Source organism: Salvelinus sp. IW2-2015, linkage group LG17 (assembly GCF_002910315.2).
Source record: "Salvelinus sp. IW2-2015 linkage group LG17, ASM291031v2, whole genome shotgun sequence".
In the NCBI taxonomy this organism is placed as follows: Eukaryota; Metazoa; Chordata; class Actinopteri; order Salmoniformes; family Salmonidae; genus Salvelinus; species Salvelinus sp. IW2-2015.
The window spans coordinates 20,284,963-20,290,962 of record NC_036857.1 but is presented as its reverse complement, the minus strand read 5'-3'; the positions used below and the strand labels follow the sequence as shown (position 1 = coordinate 20,290,962).

At 45.0% G+C, this 6,000-nt stretch overlaps 1 protein-coding gene across 1 annotated transcript in view; it reads left to right on the top strand.

Annotated features, from left to right (window-relative positions):
• Positions 1-63: 63 nt before the first annotated feature.
• Positions 64-6,000, top strand: part of LOC111976735 (synaptotagmin-2-like) — a 41,510-nt gene continuing 35,573 nt past the window's right edge. The window contains exon 1 of the mRNA XM_070447944.1: positions 64-289. The gene's annotated coding sequence lies outside the window, so the exon portion shown is untranslated. The remainder of the gene's footprint in view (positions 290-6,000) is intronic.

Genomic DNA, 6,000 nt, shown 5'->3' with positions numbered 1-6,000 from the left:
GGGAGTGAAAAAGGGAGAGAGTGGAAAGAGGGAGAGGAGGAGGGGATTGAGAGAATGAAGGGTCATGTGAGAGAGATTGTGTGTGTTTGTACGTTCATGTGTGTGTGGGTAAAGGAGAGTGAGTACTGCTGCAGTGGGAACAGTGAGAGGAGGACTGCAGTTTCTTGGGCTGATGGGCGAGCGAATCGAGGGACGTTATTAAGGCACTGTTACATTAACCCTTAAGTGCCTCTCTGGTGAATGGGTTGGCCCGTCAATTGTGGATAATAYGATCAAGGAGATTGCTCTGGTAAGGGTGTATTCCAACAATTTTTGCCTGCCTGGCTTTAACTACTTATGGAATATGAATAGATAGGGGGAGACTTTATGCATAGATAGGAGGAACTAAATGTTGCTGTCCGGTGCTGAAGTGCAGAAACTACGCTGTAGGCTGGGGGAACTGAGTTGGTGCTGGATAAGGCTGCACTGTGACTTGATTGATCTCATCTCTACTTGTATTGCACAGATGGATAATCTTAAGTGGGACAGGTAATGTGTATGCTTCGCTTTGCATGTTATTTTCGAGTGCATAATGTGCAAACTTTTGTGACAAGCGTGATCATTTGTAACAAGCTTGATCATTTTTATGGTAAGATTGTTTTCTTGATTTTGAAAGATTGTTTCATGATAAGCTGTGAGATGTGCCTTTGTACTGTGTTTGGGACCTGAGAACACAGTCATTTGCTTTGGGGTCTTTGCAGGAACACTATGGTGAGTATACATTAGGTCGCTCTCATTGATAATGTCTAATTTAGCCTAGGTGGCTCGGTTTGTAGTGTAGTGGAGTAGCTACCTTTATTTTCCTGGAGTATGTCCAGGAGGCAGCCCTTCTGACAGCTGCTCTGTTTACCCCACCAGCTTCTGTTAACACCTCACCCTGTCCTGCACTGTCAGGAACCACGACGTGGTGCAGCCACAAACACATGGCACCCGCCTAACAAACACCAGCCTGTACCTGCTCAATATCAATCAAATCAATCACATTTATTTATAATTATATATAATTAATTAATTATATAATTATAATTGTTTATATATTTTTACATCAGCAGATGTCACAAAGTGCTTATACAGAAAACCAGCCTAAAACCCCAACCAGCAAGCAATGCAGATGTGACTTAGCACGAGGGCTAGGAAAAACTCCCTACGAAGGCAGGAACCTAGGGAGGAACTTAGAGAGGAACCAGGCTTTGAGGCGGCCAGTCCCCTTCTGATGTTCAAACGTTCATAGATGACCAGCAGGGTGAAATAATAATCACAGTGGTTGTAGAGGGTGCAACAATTCAGCACCTCAGGAGTAAATGTCAGTTGGCTTTTCATAGCCAAGCATTCAGATGTTGAGACAGCAGGTGCGGTCAGTCAGGAGTCGTCAGGTCAGGTAGTCCTGCAGCATGGTCCTAGGGCTCAGGTCATCCGAGAGGGGAGGGAGAGAGGGAGAGAGAGAGAATTAGAGAGAGCATACTTAAATTCACACAGGACACCAGATAAGACAGGAGAATTACACTAGCCCCCCGGCTCATAGACCATTGCAGCATAGATACTGGAGGCTGAGACAGGGGGTGTGGGGGGACACTGTGACCCCGTCTGACAATACCCCCGGACAGTGCCAACCAGACAGGATATAACCCCACCCACTTTGCCAAAGCACAGTCCCCACACCACTAGAGGGATATCAACAGACCACCAACTTACTACCCTGAGACAAGGCTGAGTATAGCCCACAAAGATCTCCTCCACTGCACGAGCCCGAGGGTGCACAAGACCGGACAGGAAGATCACGTTAGTGACCCAACCCACTCAACTCGATTATAGTGCAAAAAAGCCTGGCATGCCATGACGCACCCCTCCTAGTGACAGCATGGAAGAGCACTATTAAGTCAGTGACTCAACCCCTGCAACAGGGTCAGAGGCAGAGAATTCCAGTGGATAGAGGGGATCCGACCAGGCAAAGACAGCAAGGGTGGTTCGTCATTCCAGTGCCTTGCCGTTCACCCTTGGGCCAGATTATGCTCAATCATAGAACCTACTGAAGAGATGAGTCTTCAGTAAAGAGTTAAAGGTTGAGACCGAGCCTGCGTCTCTCACATGCATAGGCAGACCATTCCATAAAAATTTAGCTATGTAGGAGAAAGCCCTGCCACCAGCTATTTGCTTAGAAATTCTGGGGACAATACGGAGGGCTGCGTCTTGTGACTGTAGCATACATGTAGGTATGTACGGCAGGACCAAATCGGAGAGATAGGTAGGAGCAAGTCCATGTAATGCTTTGTAGGTTAGCAGTAAAACGTTGAAATCAGCCCTAGCCTTAACAGGAAGTCGGTGTAGAGAGGCTAGCACTGGAGTAATATGATCAATTTTTTGTGTTTCTTGTCAATATTCTAGCAGCCGTATTTAGCACTAACTGAAGTTTATTTAGTGCTTTATCCGGGTAGCTGGAGAGTAGAGCATTGCAGTAGTCTAATCTAGAAGTGACAAAAGCATGGATTAGCTTTTCTGCATAATATTTGGACAAAAAGTTGTTACGAAGATGGAAAAAAGCTGCCCTTAAAATATTCTCAATATGTTCGTCAAAAGAGATATCAGAGTCCTTAACAGTTTTATTTGAGACAACTTTACAACCATCAAAATTAATTGTCAAATCGAACAGCAGATCTCTTTGTTTCTTGGGATCTAGAACTAGCATCTATGTTTTGTCCGAGTTTAAAAGTAAAACATGTGCCGCCATCCTCTTCCTTATGTCTGAAACACAGGCTTCCAGGGTAGGCCATTTTGGGGCTTCACCATGTTTAATCGAAATGTACAGCTGTGTGTCGTCCACATAGCAGTGAAAGTTGACATTGTGAAAGACATCACTAAGAGATAGAATATATAGTGAAAACTATAATGGTCCTAAAACAGAACCTTGAGGAACACCGAAACTTGTCAGAGGACAACCCATCCACAGAGACAAACTGATATCTTTCCAACAGATAAGATCTAAACCAGGCTATACTGGGGCAGGAGCCTAGGGGGTACCCTGTAGTCTTCCCTCAGGTCCGTGTAAGCTAGGACAGGACAAAGAAGGAGCAGATAAGACAGAGGCTGACAGATACACTGAGGAGTATGGAGAGGGGAAACCGGAGAAAAGCCATGGGGGTTTTATGAAGAGCTACAGGATGCATTTTTTTACGATGTGTCCTGTGCGCCATGTAGCTAGAGCAGGCAGGCTGGCAGGCAGAGCTGTGAGGGGACAGTTCCAAGGACATAGCTGGCTATCTCGGGCTGGTCACTTCACACCTCGATAGTGCTGCTGGGTGTCATTGTTGGGCTCTGCTCCAGGACAGTACACTGATGTAGTTCTGCACCAGAACAAAGGATATTGATGATTTCATACAGCTTTCTCGAATGAAAATAAAAAGCGCCTTTGAATCAGGATACATGTTTTTACCGGTAGCTTTATATCTCATTGAGATGAGAGCCATAAATGTACATTTTTATTGTATGGAATTTAAATAAAGCGACAAGTGTAAGCATTTCCGCCATTCCATCGGAAGTAGAAGTGAAGTGTCTTAGATTAGTCTTTGCCCCTCACCAGACTCTGTGTCCTGAAGTGACTTCCTAAAATGCAAACCAACCAACTACGTTGATCCTGTCCCTGGAGACATTGGCCATGTTCAAGAAGATGAAAACTGTAATGTATCATAGATACATTGTGACTGACTGATCAACAAATAATAATGAGTAGTTATTTATGATGCAAGGTTCTTTGCAGATCAGTCAGTAGGCAGTCACCTGCACTGTTGACTGCAATGTTGTTCAAGCACAGAGTCTCTGTCTCTGCTTTTGAACCACTCACTCCCAGCCAATACATTTCAGGAGTGGGGGTGGAGTGGTCACATGACTATCACAGTCTTGTACTCAGATGAAAACAAATGAGCATGTCTGTGTTTGGGGGGAAAAGAACCCTCATGGACTGAAACCAATCATTGACTGAAATGTTTCCCATCAGTAAAAAACACCCACCACATTCTTATTGTGATTAACAACTGCTTTAAAATGACCTACTTTGCTGACTGTTGGATGTTAGAAGATAACTCTCAAAACTGTGTCATTTTTCAGCCTCCAAAACATTCAGGCAGGCTCATTCGGGCCTTTTTACTCCCATAGCTCAGCCTGCCAAATCCCTTAATGACTACATTCAGATAGTTTGTCTCAGTCTCTGCTTCTCAGGTCCAGCAGCTGGTGAATTGACAGCTGGTGTCCCACTAAAAGAAATGTAGAAAAGAGCCTCATTTGAACTATTCTGTGTCCTGTCCCCCTATCTCACAGTAGACACACAGTGTCCACTGCGCTCCTGCCATTTCTACTTGCTGATGTTTTGCCATATTCATGTTTGTAAAGAGTCCAATACTGTGAAATCCTGGACCTCGTTTTGTGCACGGTGGCATTGTCATGCTGAAACAGGAAAGGGCCTTCCCCAAACTGTTGCCACAATGTCGGACGCACAGAATTGTCTAGAATGTAATTGTATGCTTCAGAGTTAAGATTTCCCTTCACTGGGAAATCCTAAGGGGCCTAGCCCGAACCATGAAAAACAATCCCAGAACATTATTCCTCCTCCACCAAACTTTACAGTTGGCACTATGCATTTGGGCAGGTATCACTCTCCAGGCATACCTCAAACCCAGATTCATCCGTCGGACTGGCAGATGGTGAAGAGTGATTCATCACTCCAGAGAACGTTTCCACTGCTCTAGAGTCCAATGGTAGCGAGCTTTACACCACTCCAGCCGACGCTTGGCATTGCGCATTGTGATCTTAGGTTTGTATCCGGCTGCTCGGTCATGGAAATCAATTTCATGAAGCTCCCGACGAACAGTTATTGTGCTGATGTTGCTTTCAGAGGCAGTTTGCATCTTGGGAGTGAGTGTTGCAACCAGACGATTTTTATGCACTACGCCCTTCAGCACACGGCGGTCCCGTTCTGTGAGCCTGTGTGGCCTACCACTTGTTGCTCCAATACGTTTCCACTTCACAATAAAATCACTTACAGTTGACCGGGGCAGCTCCAGCTGGGCAGACATTTGACGAACTGACTGTTGGAAAGATGGCATCCTATGACGGTGCCACGTTGAAAGTCACTGAGCTAGAATCCACTAATTTGAAGGGGTGTCCACATACTTTTGTATATATATAAATTGAGTGCATTCGGAAAGTATTCAAACCTCTTTCCCTTTTCCACATTTTATGTTACAGCTTTATTCTAAAATTGATTAAATAAAACATGTTCCTCATCAATCTACACACAATACCCCATAATGACAAAGAAAAAATAGGTTTTTAGAAATGTTAGCAAATGTATGAAAATGTATGAAAATATATGAACATAAATACCTTATTTACATAAGCATTCAGACCCTTTGCTATGAGACTCGAAATTGAGCTCTGGTCCGTCCTGTTTCCATGGAACATCCTTGAGATGTTTCTACAACTTGATTGGAGTCCACCTGTGGTACATTCAATTGATTGGACATGATTTAGAAAGGCACACACCTCTCTATATAATTCCCCACAGTTCGCAGTGCACGTCAGAGCAAAAACCAAGCCATGAGGTCAAAGGAATTGTCCGTAGAGCTCCGAGACAGGATTGTGTCGAGGCACAGATCTGGGGAAGGGCACCAAAAAATGTCTGCAGCAATGAAGGTCCCCAAGAACACAGTGGCCTCCATCATTCTTAAATGAAAGAAGTTTGGAACCACCAAGACTCTTCCTAGAGCTGGCCGCAATCAGGGGAGAAGGGCCTTGGTCAGGGAGGTGACCAAGAACCTGATGTTCCCTCTGACAGAGCTCCAGAGCTCCTCTGTGGAGATGGGAGAACCTTCCAGAAGGGCAACCATCTCTGCAGCACTCCACCAATCAGGCCTTTATGGTAGAGTGGCCAGACGGAAGCCACTCCTCAGTAAAAGGCACATGACAGCCCGC